The sequence below is a fragment of the Acinonyx jubatus genome, chromosome C1 (genome assembly GCF_027475565.1).
Source record: "Acinonyx jubatus isolate Ajub_Pintada_27869175 chromosome C1, VMU_Ajub_asm_v1.0, whole genome shotgun sequence".
NCBI classification, from domain to species: domain Eukaryota; kingdom Metazoa; phylum Chordata; class Mammalia; order Carnivora; family Felidae; genus Acinonyx; species Acinonyx jubatus.
This window is the reverse complement of record NC_069381.1, coordinates 10050709-10074791: the sequence shown is the minus strand read 5'-3', so window position 1 is coordinate 10074791 and position 24083 is coordinate 10050709. Positions and strand designations below refer to the sequence as shown.

Sequence of the window (24083 nt, the reverse complement as noted above, 5' to 3'; positions counted from 1 at the left end):
AATTGAATGTTTTTAAAACAGGTCCAGGAGAAATTAGTTTGGGGATTTCTTTTACCTTTCTGGTAGCGCCTTTTAACACCGATCTTATCCACAACTCCAAAGAGGAGAGTATTCAGCTTATTTAACAGTGTAACCATCTCTTCCTGCAAATTGTCCCCTAGATAGCTTGTTTTTTATGGCCTTAAAATTACCTCAATTTCTAACAAAAGTTCTGATCATTTTCAGCTTAATGAAAAGAAAGTGTTGTTAGCTTGCCTTCTTAGTATTCCGAGAACATTACAACAAACAAACAAATCGATATTTTTTTAAATCCACAAGATTTTCTTTATCTGGCTACCTCTTCTAAGAGTTTGTATTTTTTTTTTTTAATAAAAAACGTTCCTTGTCTTTTCCCATTTCATGTGCACTAGATTAGGGAAAAATAAGTCTATCTTGGCAAGGATGTGGACAAATCAGGAATCTCATACACTGCCTACCAAAATAAATATTTGTAAAAAAAAAAAAAAAACAAAAAAAAAACACTCTGGAAAAAGATTCAGCCTAAGCTAATATATTTTCAGATATGCATTCCTTGGGACTTAGAAATCCCACATCTAGAGAAACTTCTGCACAGGTGCACTGGGAAGGCTAAGCAACGATACTTAGAGCAGCCGCCCCCATGTACTGCAGCAAAAGGATACACAAGTCAAGGGCGTGACTGATCCTTCTCGTACCAGGAGGACAGGTGAACCACAGTTCAGCTTCAGTATGGAGGAAACTCACACACATAACAGTGTTTGAAAATAACAGGGCATGAATGATGCACGCCATATGATTTTATTTACACAAAGCACACAACCTGGCAAAAATCAAACTGCATTGTTTAGCAGGTCCTATGCGTTCGCTAAAACTATAAGGAACGGCCAGAGAATCAACAACATCAAATTCGGGAGAGGGATTAGTTTGGCTTGCGGGAGGGAGGGGGGTGCAAACGTGGGACCAGAAGAGTTCCATTCCTTAAACTGGGCGATGGGGACACAAGAGTTTGCTTTATTTTATTCTTTATACTTTTCATAAGTGTGTCATGTATTTTATAAGTATACCATATTTCATCAGTTCTTTAATTTTTTAACGTTTATATTAGAGAGAGAGAGACAGAGCGTGAGCGGGGGAGGGGCGGAGAGAGAGGGACACATTGAATCCCAAGCAGGCTCCAGGCTCCGGGCTGTCAGCACAGAGCCCCACGTGGGGCTCGAACCCACAAACCCTGAGGTCATGATCTGAGCCGAAGTCGGAGGCCCAACCGACTGAGCCACCCGGGTGCCCCAATATTTTATAATTTCTAAAAAAGGCAAAAGGTTATATGAAAAAAATCCTTAAAACTCTGCAACATTTTTGACAATGCCTTTAAGATATGAAATGCTCTTAATGTTAATTTTAGAACAGACCAACAGGCCAAATAGTATAGGGGCAAAGCCACGAAATGGTAATAAATAACAACAGAAATACGGCAGTTTGATCTACCAGATCAGCCAAGAATAAAAACAGCGATAATACTAAACTGGGACCGGGGTGGGAGACACAGCTGGGCGGAATGCGCCTTGCCTGGTACATACCTTTTTTTCCAGGCAATCTGGGAACGTGCATCCAAAGCCTTCAACTACTTGCAGCCTTTGACCTGACAATTATTTCTAGGACTCCATCTCGGAGAAATCCTTGGATAAATGAGTGCTTGGGGATGTGTGTTCAAGAACGTTCCCTGAAGGACTGCTTTTCACAGTGAAAAATGTGGAATGCCAAGGTGTTTAACTCAAAACTGGCTAGGTAAATTATGGTACGTCCGTGCAAGGGGGTACTACGGACACACTGAAATTTTACACAGCTCCACATTTATTAATATGGAAAGATGTGGATGGCATATTAAGTAAGGGGCACTGTAATAGAACAGGTGAATGAGGGGCGCCTGGGTGGCTCAGTAGGTTCAACGTCCGACTTCGGCTCAGGTCACGATCTCGCGGTTCGTGGGTTCGAGCCCCGCGTCGGGCTCTGTGCTCATGGCTGGGAGCCTGGAGCCTGTTTCAGATTCTGGGTCTCCCTCTCTCTCTGCCCCTCCCCCACTCACGTTCTGTCTCCCTTTCTCTCAAAAATAAATAAACATTAAAAAAAATCTAAAAAAAAAAATAACAGGTTATATGCACACAGGTTTGTGCTATTGCAAAAGTATGCATGTATGTGCATGTGAATGTGGACACGTATACTCCTGCCCGGGTACAGGCCAGAGCCTCCTCAACATTCTCCAGCCCTTCCTTGCCTTCTCACAGCCCATTCTCAACACAGCAGCCAGAAACACAGATTCTGGCTGATCAACTTACACCTCTGTTCAAAGGCTCCAATTGCCCCCTTCTCGCTCAAAATAAATGTCAAGATCTCCAATGCCTTACAAGGCTTTACCTCATCTGCACTCACCCTCTTCTCCCCCTGCTTATCTGACATCACCCCCTCCCTACCTGCTCACCCTGCCCCAGGCACTCCGGCTTCTTGATTTTCTTACACTCCTGCCTCAGGGCCTTTGCATTCGCTCTGCTCTCTGCCTTGAATGCTCTTCCTAGCCCCAAACTGCCTTTTCAGTGAGACCTCCCCTGATCTCCCTGCTTAAAGCTGCAACCACTCCACACCAGTGCTCCCTCCTCCCTTCCTGGCTTCCCTTTCCCCCACGCACCTCTCATCCTCTCTATATCCCATAGAACCCAGTCACTTTCCTTACTGTTTGCCAGCTCCCATGAGAATGTCAGTTCCATGAAGACAGGCATTTGGTCTGTTTTGTTCCCCGCTGTATCTCCAGAACCTAGAATAAATAGTGCCTGGCACATAATAAGCCTTCAACAAAAAGTTATTTGCATGAGTAAGTCGCTGAAGAACGTTAATTTCAGACAGGGAGGTGTACAATGAAGTAAACCGAATAGATTAGAGTCCCTGTGGGGCCAGGCAGGCGGGTTGCTTCTTTAAACGAAGTTGGCCAGAGGTGGCTTTCCTGATGAAGCGTCACTCGAGCAAGGCCTGAATGAGGGGCAGAAGCCAGGTACCCACAGACCCAGAGGAAAGACGTTCCAGGCAGAGGGAACAGACAGCTCAAGTGTCTCAAGGCCAGAGGAAGTGCCCAAGGAATGAAAGGAGGGTGCACACCCCCAAGAGGTTATACTGTTTCTTACAGCAGCCACATCACAGGGGAGTTCTTATCATTCTTTTTCTCTGTTTAATGACCGCATTATTTTAACAACGAGCATGGATTGACTGGGCAAATCTGGGACACGTGACTCCACGCGTCCATCTCGGACTGAGTCCTGGGCTGTGTGTGGCCATGTGGGTTCGTGATCACGGGCTAACCGCATCCACCTTCTGTCACATCGGGACGTCAGGGCTCCACATCCGACGTGGCTCAGAACATGCCCATTTACACGGTTTTCCCCATTCTTCCCAGACGAAGACTGGGGACTCCTTTCCCTTCTCGAGGAGCTCAGATTATCTTAAATTTACACAGAGATAAGTGGGGTTGGCCCTAGAGACAAGTGCAGACACTCCTTTACAAACCGGCCCGGAGAGCTGGCCAATTCTTTCATTTATTCTTTGTTTATTCTTATTGTTGCAAGAACAGGTAACATGAGATCTACCCTCCTAACAAATTTCTTTTTAATTTTTTTTAAATTTTATTTTTTATTTTTTTAAATTTATATCCAAATTAGCATATAGCGCAACAATGATTTCAGGAGTAGATTCCTTAATGCCCCTTCCCATTTAGCCCATCCCCCTTCCCACAACCCCTCCAGTAACCCTCAGTTTGTTCTCCATACCTATGAGTCTCTTCTGTTTTGTCCCCCTCCCTGTTTTTATATTCTTTTTGTTTCCCTTCCCTTATGTTCATCTGTTTTGTCTCTTAAAGTCCTCATGTGAGTGAAGTCATATGATTTCTGTCTTCCTCTGACTGACTAATTTCGCTTAGCATAATAGCCTCCATTTCCATCCACGTAGTTGCAAATGGCAGGATTTCATTCTTTTTGATTGCCGAGTAATACTCCGTTGTGTATATATACCAGGTCTTCTTTATCCATTCATCCATCGATGGACATTTGGGCTCTTTCCATACTTTGGCTATTGTCGATAGTGCTGCTATAAACATGGGGGTGCATGTGTCCCTTTGAAACAGCACACCTGTATCCCGTGGATAAATGCCTAGTAGTGCAATGGCTGGGTCGTAGGGTAGTCCTCCTAACAAATTTCTAAGCACACAATACAGTATGTTGACTACGTGCAAATTCCCAGCACAGCACTGGAGGCTTCCTTCTCTCCCAACTTCATCCGGAGAGCTACTGTGTCAAGGAGAAGAGCCATGTGGGACCAGAACCCAGAGGGGCTGCCATGGTGATCTCAATGGAGTATAAGTTGTTTTTTTGTGTGTTTGTTTTTTGTCGATGTTACAACGAATCACTCCATTCCCTTCTCCTCCTCCTCCTCCCAGAGACTGGAGGGAAAGATACATGAAGGAAAATTTACCTTCCGCCTGTGGGAAGGGGCAGGGCTTGCTCAGGCATCTGAAGGTCAGCCGAGCACCTTACTGAAGGTCAGCCGAGCACCTTACTGATGCTTCAGCTGTGTGCAGGTGAAGCGAGAGGAAAGGATGAATTTGCTCTCAAAACAAAAAAAAGGTAATGGGGCTGAATTTCTGGAGAGAGGTCAAGAAGAGATACAGTTTCAAACAAAGGAGAACCAGACAGAAAACAAAACACAGGGTGTGTGTATGGTGGCAATGGGGGTGGGGGGCCTGGGAAGGGCGTGTTCTGAGCAATGAGGCAGGAGGCCCACAGGGTGGGGGGCGGGTGCTGGTAGGACTCGTGACTGATGTCCAGCGTGGGGCTGTGGACCCCCTGCTGCTGTCAAGGGATCTCTTTTGTCACTTGAGCGCCTCAGAAATGTCTGCCATATACAAATGTCTTAGGTGAGGTATTCTTTCGTTTTATTTGGCTTCTTTGTTTGTGGGGTTGGTTTTTTGTGTATTTGTTTTGGGAGATGGAGAGAGAGGGCTTGTGTTCTACGCCGGGTAGGTTCTGGTAGAGAAAGGATGTGTGGTGTGAGATGCCAGAGGAAGCTGGTTCCAGAAATCAGAGACAGCGGGGGCTGGGGACAACGTGAGCTAGCACGAGCTCAAAGTTCAAGCCAGCTCTGCGCTTGCCCTGTACCTGGTCTCCATCACACACAGCCCTGCCGGTTGCTAGTTTGTGCTCTTAGCTCCAATCGCCCTTGAAATAGTATGCTTTAGTTTGTAGCCTTCTGTTCCCTCATTTCCCCACCCAAATACAAGCCCCACAAGAGCAGGGACTTCGTCTACTTTGTTCAACGCTCTAATCCCAGCTGGCACAAAGTGAGCACTCGGTAAATATTTGTTGTTCGAATAAATACATAATTTTTTTCAGGGTTTTTTTTTTGTTTGTTTGTTTGTTTTTTACTCCTTCCTTGAAAATGGTGATCACATATGCTGGAAGGCAGTTCTTGTGGAAGTTCTTTCTTACAAGAAAGCAAGCTTCGGACAACCTGACTTCGCTCTCTTGCTTCACGTGGTGGTTTCCATGTATTTTCCATCCATTAACCATTTTTCACAACTGGCCCCTATACACTGAGACACGATCTGTTCATCTGTGTGATTCTCTTCTTGGTTGGAAAGCTTACACTCTTTGGATTCGTTTCCTTCCCTACTACTTATGATAAATTTTAACTGTAGGCCTGTGACGTATCTTCAGGGAAAATCCGAGTGTTTGTGGCCAAAGGAAAACGTGGACGCAGGCCACCCTTTCTGGAAAGCCTCGTTAAGATGATATTTCGTGCAGCAACAGGTCAGAAAACAGGGCAGAGTCCAATTAGACAAATGACTTGTGCAAACAATCTCGGGGCCTCCCAGCAGCTGCTCTGTGTAAGAATCGCAACCATCATCTACAGGTCAGGAAGGTCTGTATACTTCGGAGGCAGGGGAGACAGGAGGAGATAGATAATAAAAGCGATATCATGCGATGCTTTCAAAAAGTTGGACTACCTTTCAAAGACAGGCGTTAAGAAAAGCAAGTTCTTCTGTCTTCTGACTCTTGCCGGGAGTTCAAAGTTTCTCTCACGGCCCACTTGACTCCCTTCCTGCTTCTAGAGCACCTCCCCCATCCACGACGACCTTGACCAAGTCTGTCTCTGAGCCTCTCTTTCTTCATCTGTAAAATGGGAAGAATACCCATTCCCACCCCACCCACCCCCAAACACACACATGCACACACATGGGGAGGAAGGATTCCTTGAGTCAGAGCACAGGAAGGGGGAGCCCAGACGCTGGCTCACAGCAGACAGGCAAGAACTACTTGGTGAAGAAATGAGGGCTAACTACAATATTTATTATTAGTTCTTTTCAGTTTATTGATTTATGATGAGAGAGAGGGAGCGAGAGGGGGTGGGGGGCAGAGAGAGGGAGAGAGAGAGAATCCCAAGCAGTTTCTGCACCTGCACCATGGAGCCCCACTCAGGACTCAAGCTCTCCGTTAGAATGTGACTTGGGCCAAAATCAAGAGTCAGATGCTTAACCGACTGGGCCACCCAGGCGCCCCTCCTAGTAATCTGCATCGGCTCCTGTCTTCCCGATACAATGTGCATTTACGGGCTGCCTTCAGCGGTACAACCCAGAAGAGATGACACGGACTTTTCAGGGCCAGCAGGAGAGATTCGGGCGCTGAGAGAAGCTGGGGAGGCAGCCAGGGCTCCCGGTGCCCTTGAGGCCAAGGGTAGGGGTAGCTACTTCGTCACTCTATTTTTAGCAGCTTTACTGAGGCATGACTGATACACAAAGAGCTGTACGTATTTCACGTGCACACGTGATGAGTCTGGACACCCATGAGTCCATGAGTATGCAGACACCCATGATGCCACCATCACAGTCAAGGTAAGAGACCTATCCAACACCTCCCAGAGCTTTCTTGAGTCCCTTTTAGCTTTTTGCTTTGCTCTGTTGTTGTTGTTGTTGTTGTTGTTGTTTTGTGGCAAGAACACTTAACGTGAGGTCTACCCTCTTAAATTCTGAAGTGCACTATACGGACTGTAAACTCTAGGCTCTGTGTTGCACAGTTGAGCTCTAGAACTTAGTTACCTTGTATAACTGAGACTTCATATTCATGGAACCAAAGTCCCCATTGCCTCCTCTCCCAGCCCCTGGCAACCACCGTTGGGTTCTCTGCTTGTGTAAGTCTGGCTATTTTGGGATACCTCCTACAGGTGAAGTTATGCAGGATTTGCCCTTCTGTGTTTCGCTTATTTCACTTTAGCATAACATCCTTCAGGATCATCCATGTTGTCTCAAATGGCAGGATTTCCTTCTTCTTAAGGCAGAATAATATCCCATCGTATGTATGCATCGTGCTTTCTGTATCTGTTCATGTGGTGATGCACACAGGTTGTTATTGTACCTTCGCTATTGTAAATAATACGGTAAGAAAGATGGGAGTGCGGATGTCTCTTCGAGCTCCTGATTTCAACTCTTTTGGATGTATGCCCAGGGGTGGGAGTGCTGGGTCATATGGCATTTGCACCTGTGTAGACACAGCCAGGCTGCGTAGCAGAGGCCACAGTGTGACGGAAACCAGAAGCTTGGGCTCCGGTCCTGGTTCTTCACTTCCTAGACCAGTGACCTCTCTGGGCGTTGCTTTCTGCAGGTGCCAAATGAGGGGGACAAGAGACCACGCGGCCCGGGGTTGCCGGGGTGTCAACCAGATGGAGACTTTGACAGGCCCTCGCGCTGCGTCTTTTGAAGCCTCCTCCACCCAGCCGGGACCCTCGCTATAACCTGACGTTTATGATTTCACCCAACTTCCCCACCCACTCGATGAGGAAGGTGCCACTGTGATCCCCGCTTTATAGACGAGACGGTGAAGGCTCAGAGAAGTTAAAAGTTTTTTTTTCTTTTTCTTTCTGTAGGTCATACCCTCGGTCTTGGTGGAACAGGGACGTGGACTCGTGAAGTGTGGGTCCGTGGTAGCCCAGCGCCAGCCTGACCCTCAGTCAACAGAAAGGGAGCGTCCCTGAACCCCACAAAGCTGGCTCCAGTCAAAGGAGATCCCGTAGCCCGGTCTAGGCATGGACGGACACAGCAGAACATGACCCGGGGAGAATTCTGAGACCCCAGAGAGGGACGTTTGTGGGTGCCGATGAAGCGAGCCCTGGCAGTGGCAGCGGGGTCTCGGGGAGTAGAGGTCTCATCTCGGGCGGACCGTCATCACCCCTCCTGCGTCCCCACGAGGAGTAGAAAGAAAAACCAGGCAGGGCACCCTCGTGTTGGCCTGCCAGGTGAAATCAGAGGGTAGGGCCGGCGTCCTGCCTCTATCCCGTGCACCCTGTGCCGACCGCGTCTATCGGGAGGGTGCGTGCACTCACGGGGAAGCACGGGCCCCCTTGTCTAACCACAGAGGTGCCCCCATGGGCACCAGAGGTCCCAGGTTCCCCGGGGGCTGTCCTTGCCCGGACATTTCCTGTCTCCCTAACCCTCATTTCCTTTCTGTGCTGATTCAGTTTGTGCGAAGAGATTACTAGGATCCAAGCCTTGCCTCTTGCTCCCGGGCTCAGGCCTCTCCCGTCTGCAGCTCACACGCTGACCGGGGGCCACGCTGCTTGTCTGTAAGCCTGAGTCTCATCGGGTGAGGCTCCGACACACAGGACGGCAAGCTGGCCCAGATCTCCACCACTGTCCCCTCCAGCACACGTGTGATCCAGCCTCAGCCTCAAGCACCTGCGACATCTGGGGCCCGAGAATTTTTTGTTGGAGGGCGAGGGGCGCTGCTGGTGTGAACCATGATTGGCCACACCCCTGCCCTCCACCCATCAGGTGCCTGTATCGCCCACCCACCTCCAGGCAAATATCCTGTAGGGGGCAAAAACACTCTCAAGTGGTCTACAGAACCGCCCCCCCCCCCCCCGACTTACAATTTACCACCAGGAAAAGAATCGTCAATGCAAATTCCCTAGCTCCCTTTTCAGACTTCAGGTTCCTGAGCTCTGGGTGATCACAGAGCTGGCAGCAAGGACACAGAGAAAATGACACCATGTGACCCAGCCTCCTCAAAGACTTCTGGGCGGCGGGACGGGAAGCAAGAGTGATTAAAAATTGCTATGTTGCCAAAACTGGAGACAAGGTATTATCTCTGCTTGTCTTTGTCCATTAAAGCATATGATCGATTGCTATATTGAAGCAGGAAACAAAAGCATGATTTACTGAAAATAGGGAGGTTTTGGCTTCGTTAAAAAAATTTTTTTTTCAATTTTTTTTATGTTTTATTTATTTTTGAGAGAGAGAGAGAGAGGGAGCATGGGAGGGACAGAGAAAGAGAGGGAGACACAGAATCCGAAGACAGGCTCCAGACTCTGAGCTGTCAGCACAGAGCCCAACGCAGGCTCGAACTCACGGACTGTGAGATCATGACCTGAGCCCAAGTCGGACGCTCAACCGCCTGAGCCACCTAGGCACCCCCCCCCAATTTTTTTTTTTAATTGGAGAACACAGAGTACGGCAATTTAGCGCCAGGAAAAGGCGAATCATTAATTTGAAATTCCAAGAGAATCTATGAAATCACAGCCAAAGTTTTCATCCAACACGAAAGCCACCAGGATCCCAGAGCCCTCACCTACCTGGCTGCACACAGGAGTAATGGCGTCAAGAACTCATTGGCCATTGGAAAGACAATGGCCAGCCTTGATTATACATTGTTGCTGTGCCCAGGGTAACGAACACAAGAGAGGCGTTTGTCCTGGGGATTCAGACGCACACAAACACTCTAACAACAACACGGAAATTGGAAGAGTCCAGATCCCCTATCCTTTCCCCTCCTAGGATTGCAGTAGTTGGGAGCATCCATGCGGTAGGAAAGGCGCCTGGTGCACTTGGCCGTCACCCTCGTGGGCCAGCTGGAGTGCTTTAGCAAATGAGAAGCATTCAGAGGGATGTCTGGCCTCTCTCATGGGCTCCAGCCATAAGGGCTAAGGGGAGCTAAATTTAGCTTAACGATCGCTCCTCTCAGATGTGTGTTATTGCTTGTTGGTTTGTTAACATGTTGTTGCGAAATGGCCAGGCCTAATAATATGCCGTTTTGAGTTTAACCCACCCAAATCAGTCCCAAATGGCTCCTGTCAAGTCATGTTACTTGGCTTGAAATTGGGGCCGGAAAATCACCCACCTCGCTGTGAAGGAGGACAGTCTGTCACTGCCATCTGGTAAGGACACCCAGGCAGCAGGGCCCCTGTGCTCCTTACGTCCCCTCGAGTGTGGCTCCATCTACCCTGCCCCCAGCCCCAAACGCAGCAGCAAGAATAACCACCAGCAGAAAAATGTCTACGAGGTGTCCCCCATGGAAGTCTGGTGCTTTATACACAGTATCTCAGTTGGTCCTCAAAAGGACCCTTTTTTGAGGCAGGTGTTATACTGAGTGTGGGGATGGCTGCACCACTCTGTGAATACACCTGCCCACCACCGGATTGTCTGCTTTAAATGGGTTCACTGTATGGTATGTGAATTCCCTCTCAATCAAGCTGTCAAAAATATTATTTTTTTAAAAATGTGGAGGCTGCTAAAGAAAGAAACGTAGTGGGGCGCCTGGGTGGCTCAGTCAGTTGAGCGTCCGACTTCAGCTCAGGTCACGATCTTGCGGTCCGTGAGTTCGAGCCCCGCGTCAGGCTCTGGGCTGATGGCCCAGAGCCTGGAGCCTGCTTCCGATTCTGTGTCTCCCTCTCTCTCTGCCCCTCCCCCGTTCATGCTCTGTCTCTCTCTGTCCCAAAAATAAATAAACGTTGAAAAAAAAAATTTTTTTTTTAAAAATTTAAAAAAAAGAAAGAAATGTAGAGCCCTAATGTTGCGTGTTAGAAAAGAAGAAAGGCCAAAACTTAATGAGCTCGAGATCCAACTTTATAAATTGGGGGAAAAACAACAACAACAACAACTCATTGAGGCAGAATCTATTCCCACAGCCTCGTATATGAATGGCTGGGTTCTCATCCAGGCTTCCGGGCCTCATCACTCATGGTCTCACGGACCCTAAACAGTGTGTGGTCTCCCACGATTCGTGAGCAACCAGGACGGTGGTAGGAAGCCGGGGGCGTGGTACTCATCTTCGCATTCCCGTGGCCTCACACTTAGTAGGTACTTGACAAATGTTTGCTGAGTGGATTATCTGCTTGACTTATTATACTGATTACACCAATCCATTCTATAGCCATTTGCCCTGGCACGTCCGTGGGTGATTTATATGGCACCGTAACAGAGCATTCTTGCCGACGGCCAGGAAAAGGCATCCCTAAATTAAAGATATTCAGAGAAGAGTTTCTGCAAACCGAGTTCTCAACGTGGATTTGGAAATGAAAGAGGCCAAGGACCACTGGATGCCTGAAACGATTTCCTGGGACTTGCAGATGATTTAAAGCAAAAGGTCAGAGCTCTGTGCAATTAGTTTCCCAAGCAGTTGGGACTCAGGGGCTCTCCGGGCCTCGCTGGCTCCACAGACACTAACAGTCATGTTAATGGGAAAATACACTGGCCCTTCAGCCCAGAACAGTCCCGAGATTCACTGACATTGTCCTCTGTGTTTCTTCTCTCCTGCACCCACTTTCCACTTTAGGAGAAAGAACAACTCCTGAGAGTCAATAAGTCTCCCGCTCTCCTCCAACACATCCCATCCACCTTCCCCCCTACCCCCGCCCTCCCCTCAAAATGAACCTTAAAGAGGCTCCCACCCAGGACCTACTCATGGGAAAAACAATGCAAGACAAAAAAAAAAAAAGGTATTATCTGACAGCCTTTGTTTTTGATTCAGACATTCCCCCCTCTACAGATTAGTTCATTTCTGCTGTTGATATGTGATCGCTTATTTTGTTTCACATTAATTCAGTAACATTTCCTCGTGTTAATACTTGCTCATTATCAAATATGATGGTGGGTGGGGCTAACCTCAAACTGTTGAGCCCTTGATGAAAATGCCTGAAAGGGGGCTAGATGAAGCTCGTGTGGTGTTTCTCTGGTCTATTGGCCTCCAAGGGCATCAAGGAATCTACAAGGGGGAAATGAAATGGTGGCAGCCACGCCCTTGTGGCGGGGGAGGGGAGGAGAACATCTCTTCTAGGTTGTCTTCCTTAGAGGTCAGTCCTCGTGCAGAAGAGGAAGACTCAAGTGGCAGATTCTGGGCTAGGAAGATGGGGGAACCCTTCTTTCTCTCTTGGGTTCTGGGAGTCAGTTGGGGCTTTATTCTCAAGCATGGAAAGATCTGAACACCTTAGAGATAACTGTACGCGCTCCACACCTCCCCAACCACCACCCCCCCACACACCCCACCCCAGATAAACACTCATGAAGGCAAAACAGAAGTCAGGTAGGAGCTGTAGCCTAAACCAACTAGGACTGGTGTGGCCCAGGGTGGGAGGGACAAATCATATTTTTTATAGCACTTTCTTCCCATTTCCTCTCTATCTTAATAATTTATCTTTTTTTAAAGCGTGATTTCTGCCTCCGCTGGTTATGGGCTGAATGGCGTTCTCGCAAAATTCACACATTGGAGATGTCACCCCTAGTACGAGAGACTGTATTTGGAGTCAGGGTCTTTAAAGAGGTGATTAAGGCAAAATGAGGTCATTAGGGAAAGCCCGGACCTACCATGAGTAGTGTCTTTGTAAAGAGAGGACACAGAGACACACAGAGGAAAGACATGTGAGAACAAGGACACAGGGAGAAGATGGCCACCCACAAGCCAAGGACAGAGGCCTCAAGAAATCATCCCTGCCCTACCTTGATCTTGGACTTCCAGCCTCCAGACTGTGACACAAGAAATTCCTGTTGTTTAAGCTCCAATTGTCCCAGCAGCCCCAGAAAATGAATAGACCATACTGGAGAATTAAGGAAAGGTTCTAGGTTATTTTGGGGGGCCAATATTACATAGGTATCTCTTCTCCCATAGATGGAATGGTTATGGTTATGGAAGGCCCAGCCCACTGAACCTGAACCTTGGTCTCAGGCACCAAGGGAGGGAAACCAGAGTCAAAACAAACCAAACAAAGCAAAACCCAAGAAGCATCCAAGTGAGCGACTGGAGAGGTACTCAGAAAGAGATGGGGTCACTGTGAAGGGGACTGTCTCCAGCACTAAAGCCGGAAGGGACTCTTGCATTGAGTTAAAAATTGTTTAAATGGATGGCTAAGAGTCCATCCCGTGGCCACATCATTTTCTTCTTTCATTTGTGGCTGACATTTAGATTGCTTCCAATTTTTTATTCTTAGGGGAAAAAAAGGGCACGATTTTGTCTTTGTGCATAAAACTTCCTCTTTGTTTTTATAACAGTATAATTCACATACCATAAAATTCACCCTTGTAAAGTATACAATTCAGAGGTTTTCAGTAAAGTCACAGAGTTGTCTGACAATCACCACTATCAAATTTGGGAACATTTTTATCATCCCCCAGAGAAACCCCTTCCCCATTAGCAGACACTCTCCATTCCCCCCCCCATTCCCTCACCCGCGAGCAGATACTCATCTATTTTCTGTCTCTATGGACATCTGATATGAATGGAATCCTATACCACGTGATCTTTTGTGACCGGCTTCTTTTACTTAACAGTGTTTTCAAGGTTCGTCCATGTTAGAGTACTCCATTCATTTTTATGATCAAATAATATTCCACCATATGCAAACACCACGCGTGATGTATCCATTCATCAACTGATGGAAACAGCCACGTGCTTCCACTTTGGGGCTATTGTGAATAATGCCGGCATGGACCTTTGTGCACAAATTTCGGCATGGGAATGTTTCCCTTTACTTCCGAGTACGTCTGTGAGTGGAAAGGCTGGGCTACACGATCACAACACAGCCAACATTTTGAGGGACCGTCAAAGTATGTTCTAAAGTGGCTGGCCCATTCTATTTTTTATTTTTTTTAAACAAACCTTTGCTCTTATTTTTTTTAAGCTTATTTATTTATATTCCGAGAGGGAGAGAAAGTGTGCAAGCAGGGGAGGGGCAGAGAAAGAGGGAGAGAGAGAGAATCCCAAGCAGGCTCCGCACTGTCAGCACAGAGTCTGATGTGGGGCTCGATCTCACAAACCGTGAGATCACGACCTGAGCTGAAATCAAGAGTTGGGTGCTTAACTGACTGGGCCACCCGGATGCCCCTGGCCCATTTTATAATCCCACCAGAAGTGGAGTTTTTTCCATTTTTAGGATTCTTCTCACAGGAGATTTCCACTTTAAAGACTCTAGACAGGGGCTCCCGAGTGGCTCAGTCAGTTAAGCATCTGACCGGCTCAGGTCACGATCTTGTGGTTCATGAGTTTGAGCCCCACATCGGGCTCTCTGCTGTCAGTACAGAGCCCGCTTCGGACCTTCAGTCTCTCTCTCTGCCCCTCCCCACTCACGCCCTTTCTAGTTCAAAAATGAATAAACATTAAAAGAAAAGTAATAAAGTCCCTAGACACACACTGCCAAACCGCTTTGCTGAAAGGTAGCATGAGCAATTTTCCTAACAGCTTTCTTTCGGTGTCACTAATTGACATCTCTCACCCTCCGAGCCTGGCAAGAGTCTCGTTCCGTCCAGGGAGGTTTATCCCATGCGGGCATCACCACCTGCTCTGCCCACGTCTCCTAGCCCCATCCAGCTCTTCAAGTTCAATTTGTAAATTACCTGGGAATTTTCTCAAACACTCTTCACCTGTCAATGCCCTTCAAGCCTCTGAAGGTCAGGTACCATGTCCTCAATTTATTTTCTATTTTGGCAGAGCAAGCAGGGAAGGCATCTGCATATAGAAGATACTCAGTGAACGCTTTCTGACCACTCTTTTCAAAAGCACGTGAGTTGGGCAAATGGTACTTCATTAGTATGACTGAGAACAGTGCCCAACGGGACTGAGGTTCCTGCCTCTGGATCCTCTACTAGAGACTGAAGAACCTTTGAAGGCAGAGGAGCAGCCGGTTTGGGCTTTGCAATTCCCCCTATCACATAAGAAGGGCGAGGAAGCCGTCCTGGAGGAGGCAACTACCATGTGCCAGATGCTTTCGCAATATGCTTTATAATTTCCTTCACCTGACCTTCAAAAAAAAAAGTCCATGCAGAATCTGTAACCAAGTGCTACTGTTGTCATTTTATGCATAAGAACATGGGGGCCCAGAGCAGAATGCGGGTGTCCCCATGAGGGGATCCCAATTCCCTACAGTACGCTGCTTCCGAGGCCCTCAAAACTCTGTACCGTCAAAATTATAGGAAAAAAAGGAAAATATTCCAAATATGAAAGAAGCTTTAGTCTTTTACCGTTTTCCTTTAACTTTTATAAAAATTCTTTACCCTAAAAATGGTGAACACATTTGCATGTGATATCATTGTCTTGGTACCTAGGTTTTCCTTTGCAATTGATAGGAATCTTGAGAAATTCATGTATTATTTTTGATTTTAAAATACTCACTGTTTTCTTTTTATATACAATAGGATTTTTATTTTATTTAAAAAATTTTAAATGTTTATTTATGTTGGAGAGAGAGAGAGAGAGAGAGAGAGAGAGAGAGAGAGAGAGAGAGAAAGAGGCAGTGCATGAGTGAGGGAGGGGCAGAGAGAGAGGGAGACACAGAATCCGAAGCAGGCTCCAGGCTCCGAGCTGTCGGCACAGAGCCCGATGCAGGGCTCGAACTCGCGGGCTGTGAGATCATGACCTGAGCTGAAACTGAGAGTCGTACGCTTAACCGACTGAGCCACCCAGATGCCCCTAAAATACTCATTGTCTTCTAAAAATTAGATGTGCTGTGAAAGAAAATTAACAAAACAGTAATCATAAGAGAAAAAAATCAAACAACGGTGAAGAAAATCTGGCAGAAACGCGCACGAAAACTGGGAAGATGCACAGCACTCCTCTTGGCCAGAGAGAAATGCTTTAGCTCTTGAGGTGGGGAAGGGACCATTGTCTCTAAGCCTCATATCAACTGGGATTAGGCACCGTGCAGAAGCCAACCGCAAGAGAATGCCAGAATGTCAGAATATCAGAAATGGAAGGGAACTTGCTGGCCTCTGGGGGGGCTCAAGTCTTCCCCTCCGGGTCCCTAAGAGCCCAGAAAGTAGCGTAGGGTCTTTGGGTCCTTGGTACCAGGCACCGGCAACAGGGTATGGAGCTTCCCCGTGCTTTGGCAAGAAGGGAAAACCTAAGGATCTAGGGGAATGAGAAAATAAGTCCCCAACTATTTTTAATATTTCAAAAAATTGAGCAGAAATGTCATATCCCCAAGCCCCCCACAGACAGACACACAGCCACCCACCTATCTAAAACTCCAAATTCTGTTGCTTGACAAGGGGCACCTTGTGCATCGACACCAATCGTCTAATATTGACGAGAAGCTGCGGCAAAGGCCCTGGATGTTTACCACGCTCACTTCCTCTTCCTCCTGGGCACCCAGCCATACTAGCTTTCCCACGGTGGCCTCGCAGTTAGGTGTGCTGCTAAGCCTGACTTCTACCAAAGGGATGGGAGCAGAAGCGACAGGTGCCGCTCCCAGGCCCAGCCCATATAACCTCCACGAACCGTCTCCAGACCCTGTCCCTCATCCAGCAACCTTGGAATGAGAAGTGAGGACTGCAAGGTCACAAGGCAAGAGGAGCCTAGATCCCTGAGTCACCACTGGGAGGAGAGCTATCTGCTCATCAAGGGCACCTATTTAAAATTTTTTTAATGTTTATTTTTGAGGGAGGGAGAGACAGAGTGTGAGCGGCGGAGGGGCAGAGAGAGCGGGAGACGCAGAATCCGAAGCAGGTTCCAGGCTCTGAGCCGTCGGCTCAGAGCCCGACGTGGGGCTCGAACCCGCAAGCTGTGAGATCATGACCTGAGCTGAAGTCGGACGCTCGACCGACTGAGCCACCCAGGCACCCCCAAGGGCACCTATTTAGCATCTGCATGCATGAGAAATACTCTTGCCGTGCTAAGCCAGTGAGATTGGCAAAAATTATCTGTTAGAGTAGCTAGCATCACCCTACTTCACTCAAAGGTAACCAAACGGCGTAGTTTCTGAGTCAGAGTTGGTGCACTGGCCATCGATAACCAGCATTGTAACCAGGTAATGTGCGAGAATTTTCAGAGTTTAAAGTCTTCATCTCACAAATGGCTCAAATGAGAATTCCAGTAATTTGTATGAGACCACAAGAGCTGGGAGTCAGACCCAACATTTCTGATTTTCTGACGTGGGCTCTCTCCAACCCACCATTTGACTTCTACTTATATTTCACACATTACAGTAGTGTGGATAGTTAGTTACAAGCCAGAGGTAAATATGAAATAGCCAAGTATCCAGGCCACGCTGGGGGGAAGAAAGAAACTCAGAAAGAGCCTCCTCTTCCGTGTGCCTTTTGTTAATTATAAGGGAAAAAAGCATTTTCTCAGGGTGTTTCCCCATTACACACCAACTAGCAAGTCGGGGGCATAGTTGAGATTGTCTCTGCACCTCAGGAGAGAGAAAAAGGCATCTGACAACTATTACCTTGTTAGTTTTGATCTATGTCATTATTGTCATTATCTCTTTTCCCTCATAGTAAAAAAAAAAAAAAAAAAAAAAATCAGGTAAGAAATTAACAATCCACCCAGCATGACCTGAAGTGGATACAGAGTCATAATAAATTAGCCTTCACATTCATTGAGCACTTACTTTATATTAGGCACCCATGCCAAATACAAAACACTCTTTCATTGATCCACAGAAAGGGACTCAGGAAGTGACTGTTATTATGCCCATCTAACTGATGGCAAAACAGAGGTTCCAAAGGTAACGTAACTCATCTGAGGTTGTATAATGTCCTTATGCATTAGATTATCTTTGAGACCATCACTGATGACATGCCACTAAATGGCATCACATCACACTGTCATGTGATGATACAAAACGCAAATGCAATGTTTTCTAGCACCTCAAAAGGCCCTGAATTTTTCTTGTAACTTTTGGACTTGAAACAGAGGGCCACAAAGGGGCTGGGAGATATTTCAGACAGTTACAAATTCAGTGTATCAGGGTCACCAAGGACAGAGCTTAGAATCTTAAAAGAGAGTCTCAAATGGAAATAGAACTTTTCAGAAAAAAAAAAAAAAAGTTTGTTTTATTCAGTAAGGTCTTTTTGAATTCCTGGTTAGAAGGAAGTGTGAATTCTGACAAGGTATTTAAGAGAAGAATATGAAACACTACACACAGGCACTGGACTCAAGAGTTGAGTTCAAAGCCTCCCTCTGCCAAGAACAAGCTGTGGTCTTAATCTTTCTAAGCCACAGGTTGGTTTTTTTTTTGTTTTTTTTTTTTCATCTGCAAATAAAAAGGGTGGGTGGAAACAATAATACTTACCTCATAAGGATGTTATGAGGGTTGAATAAAATAATAAAATAAAATAATACTGCCAAAGCTTTTAGCTCACACCTTGCCTGGCTCCTAGATGATGCCTAACAAATGGTAGAGTTTATTTCAAGTGTTATTAGTTTCTTGTAAAAGGCAACTTTCCAAGTAATCCTGGAAGTTTCATTCAACTCAGACTGAACTCTGATTATATTCACCTCTGGTTTTTCTGTGTTTCAGTTTTTTGTTTTTGCAAAATTTCTAGAACTGCATGGCCAAGAGCTCAACATGGTGGTCACTAGCCACATGAGCCTATTTAAATTTAAGTTAATTAAAATTAAGAAGTCAGTTCTTCAGTCACAATGGTCACACCTTAAGTCTTCAGTACCCACATGAATTTAGTGGCTACCATGTTAGACGAACCAATGTAGACTAGTTCCACCATTGCGTGCAGTTCCCTGGGCCATTGTTGGTCTAGAAGAACAGAGCTGGAAAGAATTCAGGGAACCCATGCACTTACAGAGGCTACTTTGCACAAAGCTCTCATGGAGACAGGCTGATGGACCAGATGGACCAAAGGGGTCCTTCTGCATCCATGAGAATCTGGCACTCCTTGCAGAGATACTCAACTTTTCAGAACATCTTCCTGGATGGGTATTTCTTAAAGAATGACACTAGGTTCCCCTTGGTGGGAAATCTTGGAAACTAAGGTTGGTATCCTCAAGTGTTTGACGCCTAGCCAGGGCTTTGGACCTGAAAGGGTCCAAGTGAGACTGATACATGACAAAGGACACCATACAAGGGCCCTTGTGTGGATAAGATATATGTTGTGAAAATACCATTCAAGGAAAACACAAAACAGATAAATTGTGTGCCGAAGAATCAATGGTCCGAAAGCAAACAGGAGTATGAATTTTCTTTACATCTGTTCATCTTTTGCATTTCCCCCCACCAATATGACCATATTTTTACATAAAATATGTTACATGGGCATAAAATATGTTATATTCAGACTGTTGTTTTTTTAATTTGGAAAACAACACCTCAATAACACTTCTTTCTAAAAATGTTGTTACATTTCCAAGAAGCACTCAAAGGCTTTTATAAACACACTTTTATAAAACATATATGCAATGTTAAAGCAGGATATGTTGTGTGCCAAGAAAGCATTTATATTATAAATTTGTTTTGTTTTGTTTTGTTTTGTTTTGTTTTAAAAAAAAAAGCTAAGAAGAGAGAAATCCGTTGGATGCAATTAAATTATGGAATGGCAAGGTATTTTTCTTTCTTGTCTTTTTACAGTTCATGGTGCAATTTTATTTTTTCCCATTTTTAAAGATAATACAAATAGAGTTTATAAACTATTTTCTTGCTAAACAAAGGCAACCCATTAGCAGATGTGGGGGTGCATAAAAAATTTCTAAGGCTTTGGATTTTCTTCAATTAAATCACAGATCTTCAAAGCTCTCCCACTGGCATGTAACTGAGTGGTTCTGTGAGTCGCATGGACAATATCCTGAGTGCAGTTCTGGGAATATGGACCAGGGGAGACAAGGAGGGTGGCCAAGGCAGGGACACCAGGCCTCCCTAATGGTGTGTTGAAAACAATGCAGACGCCTCGCCAGGTAACAATGAATAGATCAGGATGGCTCCCTTCTCATAACATGATCTAGAATTTTGCATCAGGCTTGAAGTTTAAAGGCTCCACGCTCTTTCTTTTGTTCAATATTAGAACTATGCTTGCTTTGCTCCCCAGAATTCCCAAAGATCATCGGTAGTGATTCTGCCATCTTCTCTCAGAGTTTGGGAGGTAATTTAGCTGGTCCAAGAGAGCAGGCTAATGTTCTACAATTGCCACATCTATTTTAAGCTCCAATTTCCTATCATTCATTGTACTGGAGATGTTGATCGTGGTTCCTACCTGCCCATAGCCTCTTAGGAGGGCAATGATCCCAATTACATACACGACACTACTTCTCCCCCCTCGGCCGAAGTTGACAGGATAGCATCACAATGTCATTTGAAGCTGTCCAGAGGCCTGGGAGAAAAATTGAACTTACTGGTTCTCCACTTTCTAGCTTTGTGATCTTGTACAAATTATTGCAACTTTATAAGCCTCAGTTTCCCCAAGTGAAAAACAAAACCTGTGACACTGGCTTTAGGGGTGTGGTCAGTGTATAGTGAGATAGTGCATAACATAACATGGTCCCTGACAAAACACGGGCACTTGGTAACATGAGCTGCTGGTTTCTCTGTCATCATCACCACCATCACTCATATCAGTATTATCATCATTATCAACATCATCAGAACCCAGCTGAGTAGAAGAGATAAGCTGAAAGGCTTATAGATTCAGGGTTGAAAACACCATTTTGATCTATAGGCTACGCACTGAGTAAGCAGAGAAAACCAGTCTGCAGGGGAAGGAGAGTGACATAGGCAGGCAGTACCGGCATTTAGTGGGCAAGGGCCAAGCACAAGAAGCATCCTGTGTCCCACAGGACTTTCAAAATTCCTGCTGGACAATGTATATAAAGGTCAAGCCTGGAATCTAACTACACTTTACACATATAGAAACATGTTGTTTACGAGGGTTTAATACACCCCGAATTTTCCAGGAATGGATCTACTATGCAAACCAAAGAAAGGTCACAGTTTGTTTTGTTGGAAACTTGCTAAGAGTCAGTCACTGTGGTGGTTTCAGACATGGGTGTCAATTCTTTGACGCTATTCCCATCCGCAAGTGGGATCTATAAACTCATATCCTCCCCTCTTTCTACCCCCACCCCATATGACTGCTTTGATCAAGAGTATGGCGGAAATGATGCTGTGTGACTTTCAAGGCTAAGTTGTAAAAGCCCGGGGAGCATCTAGTGAGACACTTGTCCCTAGAGCCCTGACCGCCATGTAAGAAGTCTGAACACCCTGATGGGGCACCTGGGTGACTCAGTCGGTGAAGCGGCCAGCTTCGGCTCAGGTCATAATCTCATGGTTCGTGAGTTTGAGCCCCGTGTTGGGCTCTGTGCTGACAGCTCGGAGCCTGGAGCCAGCTTTGGTTTCTGTGTCTCCCACTCTCTGCCCCTCCCCACTCACATGCCTGCGCACGATCTCTCTCTTTCTGTCCCTCTCTCTCAAAAAATAAGTATTAGAAAGATAAAAAAAAATTTGAAAAAAAGAAGTCTGAACACCCTGAGATCACCGAGCTGGATCACCACATGTAGGCAGTCCAGTCCTCCATATCTTGGCCCAGGGTCCAGGCAGGTGAGTGAAGCATAGTCATCTTGAAAGTGACTTCCTTCAGCTTCAGCTCTTCCAGGGCCAGCCACTGGGTCCTCCCAGTTGATGGCCCAGCCATCATGGAACAGCAAAGAGCTCATCTTTCCGTGCTCTTCCTGAATTCCTGACCCATAGGACCTATAAGCATCACAAATGATTGTTTGGGGGTCACTGAGTTTTGATCGGTTATACTGCAGTTGGTAACTAGAAAACTCACCCTTTTGGAAAGCCATGTTGGCAGTACAATCCGACTACATCAGCGTGTCTTTGAGATCGTCGCATTCATGGTGATTCTACAAACGCACGGCCACTTCATTTTCTGTCTCTGCATTTACAGAGTATGCTACATCTTACTTTTTGTTTTAGGTAAATCACGTGCCTTGCCATATTCTTTCATATCTCAAGCATATCTCATATCTCATATCTTTCATATCTTTCATATCTCAGGCAGGGCATTATATTAATTTCACTTTGAATTAAGCATTTATGTAGGTTATACTATCTGGGAAGTTCACGTCAAGATAAGAAAATGGATGTTGTCAAAGATATTTGGTATAAAAAGAGACAGTTGGGTCCAATGGGTAGAAACCACCGAGCGAGGCCCTTTTTCCCCTGAGACCTGGAGAGGGCGCTCATTTTTGTCAGCCGCGTTTCTAGTTTCCAGAGATCTGGCTGGACTTTGTTTCTACTTCCTCAGTTCGGTGAGATTTTTGTAGTATCCCTGTAACCACCTGTTCTTAGCCAGCTTGGCTAGGATCTTTCAACTCAAGGAGTCGTGCCTAGGACGCCCTGTTTAGTTCCAACCAGGCTCTCCTTTTTCCTAGGCAGAGAAGATGAAGGCCCAAAGAGATGAAACCAAGCTGTGTTTCTTCTGGCAGCTGTCGGCATTACTTAGTCAGATCCAAGAGACAGTTGCCCTCTTCTTCGCCATCTCCTTGCTCTTGACGGAACTGTTAAAAGCCAGATGATATTTCTTCAGGTTTCTCTTAGAATCTTCCGTACATCGTTGTCTGATCTGGTATAAGCTTTAAAACCCAAATATTATTTCCTTGGGTTGCTCTCAGCATATCCTGTTCTTCTTTTATTGCTTGGTCTGCCTCTCTTCCCACTTTTTCCAGGCTCGCGTTGTCCCACGAACACGTCCCGCGTCGTTCACCCTTAGCAAGTCTGGGCTTGTCGTGTGCATCCTGGGTGTTACGTTAAGATGCCTTTTGACTTTCACATCAAAAGCACTGGCAGTTTGGGCGTCAGAAATTCATTTCTGACAGTCATTCATTCACCCCTGGGGTCCTTAAAAATCTCTGCCCCTGGGAGTATATTTTTAAAGTGTTCCTTGCTAAAATATAAGAAGCTTATAGATCTTACTGTAGGGAATCAGTGCCCATGCCCCAGCTATCATAAATTCTAAATGGCACATGCATTCCCTCAGTGTTTGCTGAAGGTCCTTTTTGGGGTGTTTTCCTAACCTCGCATTGATTACCTCCCTTGTCCACCAATGTGGGCCCCAACTGCCTTGTCTATATCAGATACTATCTGCCCCTCTGACGTAGCTGATTAGACTCAGGAAGGACAAATGATCAGGCTGGACCAATGAGAGTCTTTCTTCACGTTGGTTCTGAGAGGTCAGCAAGATTCTAGTGTAGTTTGGGCTAGGCACTTGAGAAATAAGCAAGTAAACAAACGAACAAATGCTGAGACCGTAAGACAGAGATATTCTTTCTCCAGAAAGATGGGAAAAGCTCTGACATTTGCAAGCATCATAAATAAAAGCCAGATAGAGGGTCCTGGTGCTTCGGAGTGCCTGGTTTCAGTACCTGGCCGCGGCCCAGGGCCTTTTCCCATAGGTCCCCTTAGACACTTTATAAATCTCCCCTACCTTTTGTTCTCTACAGCCAAATCAGTGATGTTTCCCTTGCATGCAAACAGTCTTAACCGATCCAGAGATTTTTCTTTTGGATCAGTTTCACGGTCGAGATTCTTGTATTATCTGAAAAATCAGTCCAAAGAAGTTTAACAGTAATTTCAGCATAATTTCCTGTCAAAGTTGGCCTAATATTTGGAAAAAGAATAGCAGTTTGGGAGAATATTCAAATTTGGGGATTTTGCTTTTCCTTAGGAAAAAAGACCAAAGAACGCAAAAGAGGGGAATACACAAGAAGGAAATTATAATTGTGGATTACAAAGTTCTGCCACACCAAACAGAGCGTGGGCAGGGAACTCACATCGTGGGTGAGCCGGTATCAGGTGGCACCAAGTGGGGTCTCTCTCAAGCGGCTTGCTGATGATGGGATTTGTAAAGCTTGGCTTCATGCAGACCCCAAATAGCCACCACAAAGTCCTTCAGGCATTGGCCCTGGGTTCGCAGCGTGTTCCAGGAAAAAGCCTGCTACGGTTTGAGTTTTGAAAAGCTCAGGGAAGGAAGCATAATCAAAAGAGCC

General features: G+C 46.0%; 1 protein-coding gene across 5 annotated transcripts in view; it reads right to left on the bottom strand.

Annotated features, from left to right (window-relative positions):
- Positions 1-24083, bottom strand: part of KAZN (kazrin, periplakin interacting protein) — a 1065865-nt gene that overhangs the window by 752591 nt on the left and 289191 nt on the right. The gene's annotated exons all lie outside the window — the stretch shown is intronic.